Source organism: Puntigrus tetrazona, chromosome 14 (genome assembly GCF_018831695.1).
Source record: "Puntigrus tetrazona isolate hp1 chromosome 14, ASM1883169v1, whole genome shotgun sequence".
NCBI lineage: Eukaryota > Metazoa > Chordata > Actinopteri > Cypriniformes > Cyprinidae > Puntigrus > Puntigrus tetrazona.
In genome coordinates this window covers 15634553-15653283 of record NC_056712.1, presented here as the reverse complement: position 1 = coordinate 15653283, position 18731 = coordinate 15634553, and positions in this window count along the sequence as shown.

Sequence of the window (18731 nt, the reverse complement as noted above, 5' to 3'; positions counted from 1 at the left end):
AAGATGTTAAAGCCATGCAGAATAAGAAGTCATTGAGGCATTTTATGCAATATTGGTTTGGTTGTGGAAAGGCGGAGTCTTGGCAGCAGACAACACGCCCATGGACCGCCTACAAGCCATGTTTGGGTGTTTTGTGTCTAAATAGATTATTCTTAGCCAAGATAAGATGCAATGACTAGACTTTGTGCTGCAGGTCAAATGTCGGGCTTATTGACACTAAGTAGATCCTGACCTTCTTACCAGTATTACTTCCTAAGAAGGACAGAAGGATTCTCAAAATCAAACGGATGGCATCTGACAAATAATTAGGTCAAATAACATTTGTTTAAAGTAAAGGTAAAAAGAAATCTAATTTAAAAGTTCTTAAATAATAGTGTTCAAAGTTAGAGTTAACTAAGAATTTTGTAATGTCTTTGAAAGTCTATTATGCTTTCTGCATACAACTGCATTTATTAATACATAAATACACTAAATATTTAGAAATACTGTTAAAATTAAATTAGTTGTGATACTTTAGAATAGGGAACACTTATTCACTATTAATTATGACTATCCCTCAATAAATCTGCTTAATAATAGTTAGGAAGGTAGATTTTAAGTTTAGATATTGGTTAGGATGAGGGATGCAGAATAAGGACAAATTACTACTAATAAATGGCTAATATTCTTAAGAGATCCTAAATAAATAGTTTTCTATTTAATATACGAAACATAACTTCTTATAAAATGGCATTACTGCAGTCTTCATTGTCTCACAATCCTTCAGAAATCATTTTAATATGCTGCAAAAAAATTCTAATTCTAACCTTTATTAATGTTGAATTATGCTTAATATTTTTGTGCAAACTATGATATATTTTTACTGCAGTGGTTCAAAAGAATTGTGTTTATTTAAAATACAATTTTTTATAGCCCTAAAAACACCATTGCTTTATTTTGTTTATTGAATGCATCCTTTCTGGAATAAAAGTAAATTAAAAAAGAGAATAAAAACTGAGCAGTAGTGTAATTTGACATTACACAACACTAATTTAATTGTATTCGGTTATAAAATATTACTATATATGATATTTAAATCAAATCCGTTATTAATGTTTAGTATTGTGACTACTAAACGGAGCTCTGACAGTTAGCCAAAGTTTTCTGTTATCCTGACATCCGTTCCAATTAAAAACACAAAGGTCAGTCATGGCATGGCATTCTGGCAATCAGAGAATATACTGAAGATAGCCATTGTGTGCTATGATCACGTCCTCAGGAGTGTGCAAAGCAAACACGAGCAGTTAAGAGGAACAGTCTGTTCTTTTCCCCTGTTCTAAGATGATCATTTCATATTAGTCATTTATTATCACAAAGTTTTCAGGAAAAAAAAGGACAAAGGGTGCCTCATTAGAACTCATTAATCTAACATCTACATCCAACAGAAGAAGGATGTGTGTTTTGGGGGTTTAAAATAAAAACCTACTGTTGGTAGAGGAGAAGTGCACACATTTTCAGTACAAAAAAGCACTTTGGTGTGTGTGATGACGGGGAGGGAGGAAGTTCTGGCACGACTCTCAGACTGCAGGGGCACATTAGAGAGTTTATTCTCCCATGTCAACCACATCATGTTTAAACGAAAGTAATGCAATAAAAAAACACTGCAGTAACAGAAAAAAAGCTTTCACACAAATGGAGCTAAAATCCCAGAGGAAGCGAGGGGCTTTTTGGGTCAGTATAATGTCAATACTTCAGAGCATTTTCCCGATAATGTAGGAATTACGTGTCTGTTCTGCTTATTTTGGCAAAGACTCTATTTTTGAGTTTGCACTGATGTCACTGAAAACATCGTCACATCATCTTTCCATTTCTTCCTCTGCGCAGCCTTGCAGGGTGCCGCTGTCAACAGTGACGTGGTGGGGTTCCTGCAGCATGCTGTGGATGTGATTCAGAAGGAAATAAATAAATGATAAGGACCTGAGCTTCAGAGCCATTAAACTTGTGACATTATATAAGCGTATAGTCTGTTCTTTTTTTTTTTTGTTTAATGGATCATCACGTGGTCAACCCCTACTCAAAATGCTTTTTGTTATACAAAAACATGAGTCAAGTGAGCTGTTGCAATAGCATATACAAAAGATCATATACTGTAATCACGTTAGGTACTGTTTTTTTTTAAATTGCAGAAATGTTTTCTGTAGTAACCTCTGTACGAGGAATATGTTTGAATCGACATTCCTTCAGGACTGCTGATTAGCTAAGGCTCTGGAACTCACAAAAAGCTAAATGGCAGCTTATGTGTCCCAGGTGAGAAGGAGGGCAAACGGTAATCATAATTAGGCTTCCAGAAATCAGTGATGACACAGATGTCTTCCCCATTATGAATATTCTGGTCATTAGTGAAGAGCAGAAAGCAGCTGTTAGAGGTTTATGGCACCAGCCTCACTGGAAAAAGCAGCCTGTCTGGAGCCCGGGAGCAATGTGAAGATTATTAGTCATCCATGTGTGCATCACGGCTCAAGTATGTGAGATAAAGCTTGTTTCGTTTTCGGAGAAGTTGTTTATGGTTAAAGTATTTAGTAACAAGTTTATAGTCACTGCATTTTGTAAAACTTGTAGGTGCAAGTTAGAAAACTGGGTTTTAGTTTATTTTAACACATTTTGTTGACTACAAGCAGCATTGCACCTACATATAACTTTTGTTAGTGTTAGTAGAGTATTAGTATACAAGTAGGGTTAGGGTTAGAATAAGTTGACATGTACTCGTGAAGTATGTACTCAGTAGAGTATCCGTTTGGGGGCCATCTTAATAAAGAGTTAGCAGATATTAATCAGAGTCTACTATTACTCTAGTAAGCTGACACGTAAGTGCAAAGTTCCTTACTGTCAAGAGAATGTTCAGAAGGGACCATCAAAGTAAAGTCTTACAGAAAATTGAAATTCACATTCACATGATGAATTAATGAAATATATTTAGATTTAAATTAATCATTGATTGTCATATTTCTTTCTATTGAATGGTCAAAAATGATTCAATTAATTGTAATTATTGTTTTCCTTTTGTCAGGCTCTTTTTTTATGAATAGATTTTAAAAAATGTATTTTACAGGTAATATTTCAAAATTTGTGCTATTAAAAGATAATTAGTTATCATATTATTATAGATAGTACTGCCATAGAAAGTCTAGAAGGTGCAGACTAATGGGTCTTAACGTAACTGATGATACTCACAGCGTTAAACGACTTGGCTCAAGCTGTTCATGTTGCATATGCAACCAATGAGCTTTCTGTTTTACATTTTACATCTGTTTAGCATAAACTTGAACATTTTGTTCCTCTAAAACTCTCCACCTGTATAGATCCATTATGATTTAGGTTATTTTATTTGCCATTTGTGCAGCAGCAGCATGTCTTAAATACTCTGTATTACCATATGCATTGGTAGTAGCAAGTGCTTGTACTTGCTTGCAGCAGAAATAATAACAATAATCTACAACTACAGCAATAACCAACCGCAATATAGCATTTCAGCAACTGCTGCATAGCAGATCTGTTCCACCAAGACCAAATACATTAACATTATCTGTCATATCCATTACCATGCTAAAATCTTCAGAGAGTTGTTATGATAGATCTTTCCTCAAGTAGTATATTGGTTGCTATACGCAAAAATATAAAAAATTCTATATTAAGAAGGGGATTATCATATTATTATCCTACACAAAACAAAAAAAATCTTACCCATTACTATTGAATCAGCATTTCAATTTCCAGATGAAATGCAACTAATTATACTAATAAACGGCTTGCACATTTATGGCAAATTTATGACTGGCTTTGTTACAGCACTATATCCTAAGGATAACATCCAGACACAGCCTTGCTAGCCAGACGGACTAAACCTGCATCAGTCTGCCAGGACAACATGTCCTGAGTCTATAGCATCAGTACACTGAGGTATGGTCTATCATTTTGTGAGTAATGTACCAAATTTGTATTTGTCAGAAGACAATTTTAAATGAGTGTCATGTCTTTCCTTATCTCACCTCTCCACTTGAGAAGTAGACTGAACGGGACAGTTGCACTTTTGATTAAGTTGCACTTAAACACTTGGTGTTGATAAGTCATATCAATCTTTTTTAATGGAGTCTAAATGGTCTCTTGGCTTGGCAATCGGCACTGCAGGACTGTATTTGTTCTCATGTTCGTGTAATTAGATATGAGGGAATGATAGATAGAGGCAGGTGTGCTCTGGTGTGTCAGTAAGCAAATTTAGAAGACCCTACAAGAAGGAGAAGGACATAGCAAGGAGATCGTAGGCTCACTTTTGAATTTGCGTGTGCTTTGGCAGGACCTGATTGGACAAAATGCAGTGTGTGTGTGAAGAGAGAGAGAGAGAGAGAGAGAGACCGAGATTAAGTAAAAAAATATATATAATTCACGATTCCATTGTTTTTATAGTTTATTCATGATTCATATGATTGATATTTACTTGACTTTTCTGTATGCCTGCATTATATTGACTTGCCTTAAAGGGATTTTTTGTTGGTTTTCTGTTGTATTTGACGCATGGATGCTGAAGCTTCTTGACTTCCAAGTAAGATGGGTGGGTTGTGATTTTGATTTAATCACAGTATCAGAATCCTGAAGAACAAGCACAGGGACCAGCATCCACTCTTTGATTCAGGTCTTTTCTGCATCTTCAGATCATTATAAACTATGTGTTCTTAGCACAAGAGAATATAATAATATAATTAGTGGCAAAGCACCTCTTAAAAAAATATTATTATTCTGCTGCCACCATCGTGTCCACCGTAGAACCGCTTACGGGAAAGTTGTAAAATTTGGCACACTGATAGAAGGCAGTCTCAATACTAACTATAGCAAATTTGTAGTCTCTAAACGAACTCTCTCACACCACCACTTGTTCAAGATTTTACAAATTCTATGCTAAATATCATTTGAACCAAAAACATTTTTTTTCCTTGGCTCAGGTGGAGTCGAATGAAATCCAACATTCAAAATCGCAATGTTTAGTTTTGGTGCTTTTTTCAGTAGTTCATAAAACATACTTTTTTAAACCCGTCCTAGAAGGTTTATCCAATTTGCACCAAAACTGGCTCAGATAATCCTGAGACCATGCTGACAAAAAGTTACGGAATTCAAGTTGATTCGTCAAACCGCTCTCAAACAGCGTGCAAAACTATTTCTACGAAAAACACACAAAAATGATGTGAGACTATATCTCCACAAATGTTTGACATATTGAGAATGAACTAGGTGTTCATTATAACAAATATTACCTAAGATGACCTGCAGTGTGTGCCACCTAGTGGTCAGTCAGAGATATAAAAATGCAATTTTTTTGTTTATAAATTCTGAATGATTTAGCCAAAAATCACAAAACTGAACTCTTTAGATGTCATGACCTGAAAGTGCTCAAAAGTGGTCAAAAGTGATAAGCCATTTAATCACATTATTAGAGGTTGTATTTATGATTTTTCAGGTATTTCAATTGCAACTGAAATTACTTTTATTACTCATTGTTGAATGTGGTCTGATGCCCCATGCCATGCTCCTCACACTGTTTGTTTTTATGTATTTATTTTTATTAATTATTAATTATAAAGTTTTTTTTTTTTACTAGTTTGTTCAAATAGAATATTTTTAGAATTTATTCACATCATTATGGTTGTTATGGCAATGATAGCCATGGAAATTACACTGTAATTTTTATATATATATAAAATGGCAAATTTGTTATTTATTTTTTCACCCTGCATAGGTAACGAAATGACAGCTTGATTAAGTAGATGTATATTGGTTTTTATTTTGTTCAAATGTCAAATTTTGTCTCATTGTCCTAAGCCTACTCTTTCACCGACACTGTTGTCTACTTTATAAATGAATATACTATATTTTTGCCAGCTATATAGAACAAAAGAATGTAGGTCTGGTGGAAATGACTGTGGAACACATTTTATGCTGGTCTTACTTTATTGGTTTTATGCTATCTTACGCTGGAAATTAGAAGTGTAAATGTTTTAATTTGAAGAAAAATCAACCCTTGGGACATAAAATGGATAATCTGAGAAAAAAAAAATACTCCAATATGGAAGTAATGTTTCAGCTGCAAAAATCCAGGAGGAAAGTAACTGAAGGGGTTTCTTTGACAGTGCAGCTGCTGTGGTTATGGGAAGACAAACTGCATTGTCTGCTTATCATTTACACATGCAGCAGCTCGAACCAGTGACTCATTCCCTGTCTCTCTCGCTCTCTTCCTCTTGTAATGTTTCGATAGAGAAATTCAAACAGGTACAGAACAATAAAACTCGCTGGAGAGAGCAGCTATCACACTGTAAGCATTGTTATACAGGAGTTTAATGAAGTCTGCTTGTTTTTCAAAAGCTTCGCAGAATTTAGGTTCACCTCATTTGAATACATTTGTTCAACAGCTTGGGCTCAGTGACTCATTCACACGTCCCCATATTTCTTTTCCTTTCACACTTGTACATCCTGTATTCCTCCAATATATTCCCTAGTGTGATCATTAAAGAAATCAAGAAGTGAACTGCGAGTAAGGTTACCATAGGAACTGATTGGCGGGCCATGATTTGGACTCTATTCATATACTAGGCATTAGGAGGATTTTGCAGCCCGTTGCCTGGTTTTATTAGAGGCTAATACCAATTGGGATGAATCTGCTGCTCGGCCAGAGGAGACACGGTTGCTAGGCGGACATGCGTTCTGTGTGGGAGTGCTGTATGCTGCTTCGAGACCACCAGTATACAAGCTGTTATCTCAGATGAATTCCCTAAAAAAATGAGCTCTTCTTTTGTTCTAGATGTGGCTTCGATTTGCAGCTAAAACAGACAATGAGTTACGAGCACCGGGACCTGCCCACACCAAAGTAACGGAGATTTATCTAAAGTGATCCAAACATGTAAAGAAGCTTAGTTGAGTCCAGAATGATTCATCACGCTTATGTTGATTGCATCCCGTAGCTCTCGTGTGTCTGCCTTCTGAACAGTCACTCCTCTGAACATCCACATCCTCCTTCGACGGACTCGAGGGCCTCATCTGTTTCTGCTGACAGAGGGAGGACGGAAACGGTTCAGACCGTGGAATTATTCCCATTAGAGGATCTCATTTACTATGGAAGGGGCAAATCAGAATGGATGATGGATATTAATATTAAGGATTCTGTAGTGCTAAAAACAGCATCTGTTTGACAGAGATGGAAGAGCCGGCTGTTAATCACACGTGGGGCTCGTATCGCCTCTAGACTCTTCGAAAGGGCCACTGCTAACCCTCTTCTTATGATTTTATGCATTATTTACACTTTTAAACATCGGCAAAGTTCATGCAGGCCACATGTATCTCAGATTGTACTGTAAACGCAAATCGATTGAGTAACATTGAATCCAGAAGAGTCGACTCAGAATCAGTGAAACAAGTCATAAGCCATTTCATGGTGATGTCAAAATGAATCATTAGCATATTGCCCGCCCCCTTGTCGCCCACACAGACCTGGGAAAACTTGCTTTTGGAGTTGGTCTGAATGAAAATGTAGATACATTCTTTGCCACTAGGTGCCGCTTTGAGAGCATTAAAAGTTCACATACACTGCTTTACATGAAGGAAGGGGTTTAGAAAAATTAATAATAGGACAAATCGTTTTGGAGTTGTTGAACAAATAAAGTAAAAATATTATGCATATTATAATTTTTTTTTTTTTTTTTTTACATTGCATGCATGTTAACCTGTTGTTGGAGACTTCCAAAACCAAATATGAACTTTTCATGTGAACACATGATATGGGTCTTTAAAATTGTTATTTGAAACTTTTCTGTGTAGCTACTGCTGCTTTCGGCATTTCAGATTATTTCAGATATTCAAAACCCCATCTAGTTCACTTTTTAATGACTTTGCCTCAATACAGGAGTTTTGTTTCATGTTACTATTTCTTCCATTTTTCATAACCTGAGAGAGATTGACAGTCCTAATGTTATTGAATGACAGCAAAGAAGCCTGTGACTTATGGCATATTATATGTCAGTGATATAAGCTATTGCAGTTGTGTTCTTGCAGAACATATCAACCAAACTCGCTCTAAAAATTCCGTTATGATATTTAGGCAGGCGGTTTGGTTATATCACGAGCTTGCCAGTCTCTTTTATTAAACTGTGCACAAACAGAACCATATTTTGAGCTCCAAATAGAACTGACAGCCGTGTTTTGTTGCAGTGTAAAGAGCTGTAGATTTCCACAGTCTATCCTTCAGACCCAATTTGTTCATTCATTATTGATGGCTTCTTTCTCCCAATCTATCATAGACTTAATCTTTATTGCATGTTCCTCCTGGGGGTTTACGGGTTGGCAGAAGTATTGTGGTTTCTTAACTAAGAAATCTGCAATGTTAGCACGGGATCAAGGCATCTAATTTTAAGTCAGTGTTGTTGTGTGTGCACAATGGGCTGAATTATTGAAGAAGTTTGTTGAGGACTTGTTCTTGGTCAGTGGTGGAGAAGCTGAAGAGTTGGTGGGGAGCTGATGTGATCCCGTGTTTCACTGAAACCATCAGGCCCTGCAGCTTGAGCTCATGATTGTCACAAGCTTTGAACAAACTCTCTCTGTCTCCATCTCTGAAAGTGAGGGAGGAAGGTAGAGAGACTGTGTTCCTTTATTTGCGCTAAAATTTATATTGAAGTGCCATATTGAAAAAAGCATCAGTGTTCACTATAAGAAAAAGTGACAGGATAAGAAATGAGGTCAAATGGTACAGGTGAAAAATAAAATAATACATTTAAAAAATAATAGCAATAGGGTAACACTTTACTATAAGGTTCATTAGTTAACATTGATTCACTAGTGAACATTAATAAGCATGAATGAACAATACTTCTACAGCATTTATTAATAATAAATGTTAATTTCAGCATTTACTAATAATTAAAATCAGAAGTTGTGTTTGTTGATGTTAGTTAATGCACTGTAAACCAACACAAATAAACAATGAACAACTATGCAAGTAATAGTAAGTATAGTTTTCACTCATATTGTTAAAACATACTTTATAATATTATTGATAATGCTAAAAATCATGAGCAAAGAATGCTTTGTTATAGAAAGTAAGCAGGACTTTTAAAAGTGATATTAATAGCTGCAAAATCATCATATTAGAATGATTTCTAAAGGATCACTGAAGACTAAAGTAACGATGCTGAAAATTCAGTTTTGCCATCATAGCAATAAATGACATGTTCAAATATATTAACCTTTGTATTTAAAATTGTATATTTGAAATAATATGTGACAATATTACTAACTTTAGTGTATTTTTGATTAGATGCAGTCTTGGTGAGCACAGGAGGCTCATAAAACATTTCCTCAAACTTTTGAATGGTAGAAGCGTGCACACAAGCGATTAGATAGTGAGTTTGAAGATGCGTGGCTGTTTAAGTGTATGGTGTTTAAGTGCTTGTGAGTACTCGGCTCTTAGAGTAATGAATGGTGTTGTAGGTCTCCTTTAGGAATGTGCCTGTTGTGTGTGTAAGTGAGTGTTTAGTGTATGCATTAGTGTTTAAGTGCTTGAGATAAGTGCCTGTGCTCACTGTAAAAGAACAGTGATTGGCGAAGCAGCAGCGGGCCCCCTGCTGGCTCTCGGCGGGGGGGATTGTAAAGGTGAGATTCTCGGGTGCGGCGGTACAATGCGGGACCCCTGGTGCGGGTAATCACCATGAGGCCAAGAGCATGCCACAATGCAACAAAGACCCCCTGTAACACACATGTGCCCTCCTTTGTGCAGTTAACTGCACACTCGGCCCTCCCCGGGGGTCCTGAGTGCCTCGGTGGGGGGCCGATTAAGGAATTAGGCACAGGGGAAAACTAGTGGTGTTGACTAACACTAAGTGGAGGCCCATCTTCAGTCAGAAAGCAGTGACTGAGGACGAGAGGCGGGGGGATACAGACAGAGCGCTGTGTGCATGTGCATGTGTTTGTGACCTCTGGGGAATCAGACTTTCTCTCTCTTTCTCTCTCATGCTGAGAGGAGTTCACTACCCTCCTCCAGGGAGTCTGCGTGTACTCATACACCTCCAGCACAGAGGCAACATGATGTCAAGACCCAATAAATAAATAATCTCAGCGCTGAGCCATGCGCACACAGAGGCTTTAATGCAAAATAACGTGGAGCAAATAAACAGCCATTACTGTCAAAAAAGTGCAAGTCCAGCAACAAGCAAAAAGTGTAGATTATGCAGAGGAAAACTGAAGTTCGTATAATGTCAGGAACTACCTAAAGTATTCAATCATTGGAAAAAAAAAAAAAAAAAAAAACCTTAAGCAGATCAGCAAAAACAACTGTAATGTGAACTCTTAAAATAGTGATTATTCATTGGCGTCTGTGGTTCCATCAAGAATCTTTCAAGGATTAGTTTACTTCCAGAATGAAAACAATTGACTGATCATTTATTTACCCCCATTGTACAAAAACAAGCAAATCTATAAACCTTTTGACCACAAATGCTTGTCTTGCACTAGCTCTTCGATGTGCATCAATCAATTATTTTTCAACCATTTTTATATATATATAACGCTTTTAACAACACAGATTGTATCAAAGCACTCGGTGGGGGGCATGTTCAACTTCATTGTAGAATTATGTAATGCTTGAGGTCATGCTAGTGAAAGACAAGCATTTGTGGTTAAATTCATTGTTATATTTTTAAAGAAAATAAATGAACATTTTGCTAGGAAAGACCCTTATTCCTCGACTGGGATCATGTAGAGCTCTTTCATGCCTCATTGAAACTGTGGTTTGAACCTTGAACCCATTGGCCATCACTGAAGCACACTATATGCAGAAACATTCTGCAATGTTTTCTTCGAAAACCTTAATTTCTTTTCAACTGAAGAAAGAAATACATGAACATCTTGGATGACATAAATGTTAAAAAAAAATATTCTTTACTTACCTATTGTCATAATTATTGAACATAATGACTGAAAAGTATAGTTTGACCAGTAATATGCAGGTGTTGTAATGTAATCGAGTGTGAAAATGTGGCTTCTACAGAGAAAGGACAAAGCAATGCAAATACATGTGTGTGTAGTGTATGAGAGCACATCAATAAGAAAGCCAAAACCTGGATACTTTTGGGAGTTTAGAAATATAGTTCAGGTAAAAGAGGACATATGGTCACCACAGACTAACTCTTACTAAATCTTTAGATTATAAACGTTGCTTTTTTGTATTGATAACATGAGTTAAAATGAGTGTGTGAAAGCTGTTTGCATGAGAAAACCGGTGTGTAAACTGTGTTAAAAATAAAGGGAGAGGTAAAAACCTTAATGTTGTGGGTTCACTGGCGCCATTCTTTAATAACAGCTAATAATTCATTAATGGCAGAGCCCAATCTCAAAAGGAAACCTACAGTAACAAAAACATATAGTGTAAGCATGAACACTCCAGCCCTGAACATAACAAGTTCATGAAAAGTAGTTATGAATTGCTATTAGATGTTGGTGTGTAGTAGTATCATCTTTACCCCTGACCTCCCTGTATTTATGAAATGCTCTAATGATGTCCACACCTAAATTGGGGAACGTCTAGATTCTCTACATTGTGCTTATTCACCTTTACACAAATTCTCCCTCTAATGAACGCTCACTGTGACTCCACGGCTAATGGCAGAGAAGCTGTTGTGGCAGCAGTATGCTGATGAATAGAGGAAGTGCCCCCCGAGGGAGCGAGAAAACACTGAAAAGAGAGGTCTTACCGCCGAGGTCACGCACAACATCAAGTAAAGGAGCGCTATCGTCACCTTACATGCCCTGTCCTGAGGGGAGAGGGCTACACTTACCACTGCCTTAGACGGAGCACCCGAGTGAGAGGAAAACGGAGAGGCGACATGAATACAAAAACACAGACACCGTTACTGTGCACTACACATACTAAAACCCCTGGAAATATGCTGATGAAACATATACTGTGAAATACAGGGTGAACCAGGCATTCGATTTGAAGTTGACTGTCACAGCACATTTGATTAAATACACTCATTTCAATGCAGTACGGAATGCAGCTATTAGCATATTAATGACTCCTGTGCATTGTATGAAGCAGAGAAAGTGTGAAAATAGGAGAAAATGAGATGCTGATAAGGAGACTCGCTCCCATGTTTCTTGTACTCATTTCTTGTGTTGCTCTTCCTTGATATTTTCTTTTTATTTCTAAATGTATTTTATTCTGTAATGTTATTTATTTTTTCACCCGTTTTATTCTGAATTATTCGTATTCAGACTTTTGATCATTTATGAGCGTTGTTCTGATGAAGAAACAAACTTATCTACATCGAGGATGGCCTGAGGCTGTCCGCTTTCAGCTAATTTTTATTTTTAGGTGAACTGTTCCTTTAAGCACGTCTGGAGTAAACATACTACTCATTGAGAATCATTTAAAAGCGTTTAAAATGGTTTGACTGTTTAATTATGTTGCATGAAGGTCTAATTGAATACAATTAATTGAAATCATTATAAATTAGTAACAAACAATTTCATGTACTTTCCATGCATGAAAAAGAAATGAGCAACTAATACCAATCTATAATCTGATACTAACTTATGTATGATTTGCATCGAGTGATCAAAGTCTGGTTTATCACCGAACCCCTCAACCCCTGCTGGGTTACTGTACCGTCCATTTTAAATAGCAACCGTTTGCAGTTTAACTGGATTTTTCAATAATTTTGTGGTACATAACAATCGTCTTGTTATCCCCAGGGGGTTGCAAAACTGGGGTCCATTAAAACTCGAAAACGTCTAAATGTGTCTGTCCTTTACAAAGTAAACGTATCAATATTATTCAAATATGTTTATCATTCTCTGATACTACTATTTAATTATTCTATTAGATTATTTTTGATTTAGCTTGTTCTATTAATTTCGTAAAGTTTTCTAAAAGACAATACAATATACTGTAATAAAGTTAATCTCAGATACCCCGTCAGCTTTTCTTATCTTTTAAGCATTTAATTAGCCATATAATGTAAATGCTCTCAGCCAAGGGCAATAAATTAAGTGAAATTTTGTATGTGTTAAAATATTAGATTTTTGGAAGGGGGCCATTGACAAGGAGATCATTATATTTTATGTTTCCTGGCATCAGAAAACCACTCTATTAGAGTCTTAGACTGAAACCATACAAAATATTGTGAATTCTGACTCACACCTGAATAATTACGCTGCTGTGCACCGCTGCCCTGAAGGATGTGCAGAGGTTAGATATGTCTCTAACAGATGGCGAAGCCCTCCTGTTTAGAATACTAATGTTGGTACGTCTTGCAAAACCAGCTCTGTCATACAACAGCAGTATCGCTGTGTGTGTATGAACCAGTCTTGCTTTACAGAGACCCATATTAGGAAACCAGATTCTTACAGAGCCCTGACGGCTTCATCCTTTGTTCTTAATTAACAGAGCTGTAAGTTGACTCAAGTCTCCTGAGACTTTTTAATTGGGTGAAGCAGTGATGTTTGACTGTACTTTTCCAAGAAAATGACCAGGTCGCACAAAAAACAAATGAGGCTGTTTTTATGAGCAGTTATTTGAGGGCTCAGTTTGCTCTTTCACTGCCCACCTACGTACTGTTTTTTTGTTTTGTTGTTGTTCTATCTATCTATCTATCTATCTATCTATCTATCTATCTATCTATCTATCTATCTATCTATCTATTTAAATATGCCCCCGGTTTTGTTATTAAATTGGCAGATGCAATTCATATGCTCCAGATGGGAAAGTGTTTGTACATCAGCAGAGTTGTCATTTCTTGGAAACCTTGGAATCTCCATCTGGCTCTGGAAGAGGCAGCTTGTGGTTCTCTCCTGATAAAAGAAACAGTGATGCAAGGTGATGCCATGGCAACAAGAGGCTCACCCCCCACCCGACCCCATCCTCCTGCACACTCAGTTTGTGTTCAGCTCTAGAGGTCACTCACGCAGGCATAATTAATCAGATGAACTTATTTGTACTTGGGACATTCAGATATCAATCCTGGTTTAAGTATCCTTACCAGTGTAAAGGGTAACATACAGTATCCCAAACCTGAAATGTAGGATATGTATACTATCTATAGGAAGAAAGGAAGAACTTCTCAATGCAGCAGCTCTGGCTCAACCAATGGGATCGTCAGTTTGACTGACCAACAGCAGATTAGAGTTTGGAAAGCCTGTTAAAAAAAAAAATCATTGAAGTTCACTGTATTCTTTAATGCAGCATGAATCACACTTCACCAGCATTTGAAATGTGTTTGTTCAATTTTTCTTGAAGTTACAAAACTGCGTGACACCGCCAGCACCAGTACTCTCACAGCACTTCTTTTCTCATCTTGTCATGTTGCTCATTAAATGGCTGAAAAATCATCTCGCACTCCTTCTACTGGAAGCACATGATTGTCTATCTGCTGCAGGAGCACTTCAAGTGTTTCTCTCTCTCTTTTTGCCTCTAGCTGTCTCACTAGATGCTTTCATCATTTGAATGCGCTGAAAGTTAAACCATAACCTGCATTGTTTTACATTTGACACCTTTTTTATCTCAAAACACTAAACAGATCCAAATCAGATTTCACTTCATCCTGGAAAGCTGTAGAATAATGGGGAAAAAACATGCCTAAACTTGAAACATGCACAAAGCATTTATACTCTGTATAGAGGAAAAACATTTTACTCAGAAGTGGAAACAAGCATGGACAAAATCTTTCATTTGTCTTTGTAAAGCATGTGGTCCTGATTAAACCCCTTCAATCACACTCTCAAAAATCCTGCTCTTCATGCTAATGTAGTACTGTATGTAGAATTGACCTCATTTGTTTACTTTGACTACACTGTGTTCAAAACTCTCCCAGACTCCCTTTATGAAGTTTCCTGTAGTAAATTGCATTTGTAAATGTCAGATCTGTGAATCATGAAGTTTTATCAGTGATTCAGATTCTCGAAACACTTGTCAATTGCATAATATTTTAATTGACTACAAATTAGACTTCAAGATTGAAAGAAAACTTAAATGTTGATAATGGACTGACCCTGCTGATCATGGTTTGATTACATGGGTAAATCTTGCTAGCAAACACATTTGTATTAATTGATATAGGTATGTATTGTGACGGTTCAGAACTGAAATAACCGAGGAACTGATAAAAATGTATTTGTTGATGCAGCCTTGCCATTTCAACTTTTGTTGAATAGTAATTACACAGGATTTGAACCAGAGCTCTTTTAAGTATGTTTCTGATCTACAGAACAAACCTGCTATAAAAAAAGCTGGATATGCGTGATGCTAACGATCAAAAGCATCAGTTTTCAAATATGCCAGCATATTAATATTGTTTTGAATGATATTCTTCAAGTGATTGTGCGAAAATTACGCTTTATCAACTGAGTTTGTGTGAAAAGAAATAAAAGCTCTAGTGTTAATTTCTTTTGGAAGCTGCAGTAATAAGTGCTTACTGGTACGTATTTCGTGTCTCGCTAAAAAGGGCACCAAGGTACGTTTATGCGATGAGACCAGGTGGCAATGAATCTATGTTACCTGCAGTATATGTAGTCTTTCCAAAATGTGTGATATGATATCACAGCCAATTTATACAAAAGCCAATATACTAACAATATAGCAACTTTTTAAAAAGAGGCTATAGTAGGCCTAATAATAAATAAGGAGAGTAAAAGAGAGTACGTTCATCCCATTGGTGAGTTCTTTGATTATCTGTACCAGATTGGAGAATCCATCAAGGGGTCCATTAGTAAAACCTTAAAATGCATTAGTAAACTTTTCAAGCTGGACAGCCTCATTGATGTAGATCAATTTATCCAATGTGTCATTTACCATGAGCACCAAGATGCTTCCTAACATGCCAATGAGTTTATCAAAGAACCACTTTGAAAAGCTGACAGTACAGGCAGAGGGATCCCTGGACTCATTACTGGACTTATTGATTCACTAAGACTATAGTGAACGTTATACATCACGGAACTCATTGGCAAACTCACACACATAGATGAGGGGCATCTACGAGCTCATCAACTGATCAATTAAACGATATTTATTAGCAAACTAAATGATAAACTTGCAGTCACTATAAAAAATAAAGGTCACAAAAGCATTTTTTTTTTATCCATTTAAGATCCATTTGTGCTCCCAAAGAAATTATCAGTCAGCGATTCTTGTACTGTGCTGAAAATCTAATGGTTAAAAAATTACCAGCTTTATGGCAATGACAAATTAATAAGCATTATTTCTAGGCACTGAGATCACAAGTATAATAAGGTTGGTGGTAGGGAATCAGTATATATATATATATATATATATATATTAAAAATGATAAAGTTATTATACATTGTGTGAGCAAAGTCAAGTGTTAGTTCAATTAGAAAACATAAGCATTTTCATGAAAAATAAAATCCTATTTGTTTAGTTTTTTTCCCCTAGAACCCTATAATTTAATAAAGAGTAAAGAATGTTTTGTGCAATGGAAATGTTCCAAAGCTTATTCATGGAACCATAAATGCCAAATAAATAACCTTTATTTTTAAGAGTGTGGGTTAAAGCAGCTGAAGAATGAAGGAAAAAGTATGCTGGAGCGAGTATGAGCGAGAGACAAGGTGTGTAAATTCTTCATGGTGAGTGTGGCTGTTTTCCTGGCAGAACCATGGAAGTGTCAGGAATAGGAATGCAGTTTTGATGCAGAGAGCCTCATGAATAGTGCATGACCGGCGGAGAGAGAGAGCGGAGAGGAGAGGCCTGTCTGCTTCTCTTATGTAATCACATCCCTCCCACTGCAGCAGCACACGCAGTCCGGGATTCCCTCCTGCACCTGCTCACAAACAGGAAAAAACAGACGGGTAGAATCACAAGGGATGGGAAGAAAAAAGGTTAAGCAAACGATAAATCAGACATACAGATAAAACATAGGGATGTTACAAATAAGCGAGCATGATGGCGTTATGTAACTCAGATGTAGGTTAAACTGTAATATGCAGCTCGTTTTTCCATTACATCATATACATTTCTCGGGGGCAAAACACAGGAGTCAGAGTTCAGATGATTAATGCATTTAAAGAGGATTGCGCTTTCTGACCTGGATTATGTCTTTAAATTAAACATATACTCACAGACCTTCTAGTGCTCGCATTTGAAAGATGCACGGAATTATGTCATCACATCAAGAGCTTCTTCTATGCGCTCGTGTCCTTCAGTGAACTCGGCTGTACATACGTGTGTGTTCCTCCGAGCCTATAGAGCTATTATCTGAGCACATAAACAGCTCTTGCGTAACGTCTCCCTCGCACATGCGCTTCAGACATCCCCAATCGGGCTCATTTGCTTCAGCTCTCTCATAGAGATCAAACCACTTTCTCCAGAGGTCACTGCAATCATCAAACCACACTCACATGAAGTCACTTACAAAGACCTTTAGGTAAGGCGTGATTAGAGAAGTGTGCTGTGGGCTTCAACACAGCAGGTTATTACGCAGTATATCCGATGATGTTGTATTATATTTTACCCTTACATAGTTCAGTTTCATTTGACTTCACCCGGGTCCAGCTGATAGATATATACTTTATTGCTCAGCGTAGTGTGAGTCAGAATGTTGACATTTTATGATAAAAGATGTAGCGAAATGTAATTGGGGAATGATGTAAAAATGTAAGTGGGATGATGGCTTTGATACGCTCATATCGTTCAAATGGAGCTGGAATCGTTTTACACACAGATAGATGACACATAGAGAAGCTTAACAAAGAGATGACTCCAAGAGAAACAGGATTATAAAGAAAGCTTTAGATGTTATTGTTCTTCTGATTGCTGTCCGTGGTGCTGAAACCTAGGAAGCCTAGCAATTGGCTGAAATACCTTAAATAGAATGATATAGTTGTACAACATCAGAAAGTTTTTAATGTGTCAGTATGTATGCTGTGCACACACACACACACACACACACACACTCATGCACACATTGTGCCAAAGTGTTATTAAGGGAAATTAATACATTTGCTAATTTAGCTGTTATAGCACAAAATGTGAAATTATTTAAAGATGCACGTTTTTATTGAAGATCCATCATAATAACAATGTTAATTAAATGATTTCACTCAGGTTTTAAGTAAAAAGCAAAGATGAAATGAAATATTTATTATGGAACTGAACTAATGAAATCATCATGAATCATAATGAGTTGAGGTGAGATTTTGTGCTAAAAATGCTAATCTTTCTACAGGGGACATCATACTATGTCTTACCGTATATTATCTGTTAGATGTTTTTTCTCCATCTAATGCTTGAAGTTGAAGTTTAATATAAATGTTTAAAATAAACACATTTTTGTACATTATACTATACATGTAGTAGTAGTATACGTTTATGGTTTATAATTTTTTTTTTTTAGTTAGTCAATTGAGTTAGAAAGTTACAAAAGTATAGAGGCTTTGCCCATAATATGGAAATATTGGTGCATTCCTTAATGTGTTTTCATAAGATAAAGATATCTTTTTTATACATGTAAACATTTTAAAAAGCACATTTACATTGGGAGTCTGCTGTTCGTTTGCTGCTTTCACTTTTTGTTCATAAGATGTGCAAATGTCTATAAGTTGTGTGAGTCTCTATAGTGAGTTACTCGGGTCCCCTGGGGGTTTGTCTTCATTACGCTGGTTGCTCTGTGAGCTGCTGTCTGTCCAGTTGGCTTTAGCCTGCAGTGCTA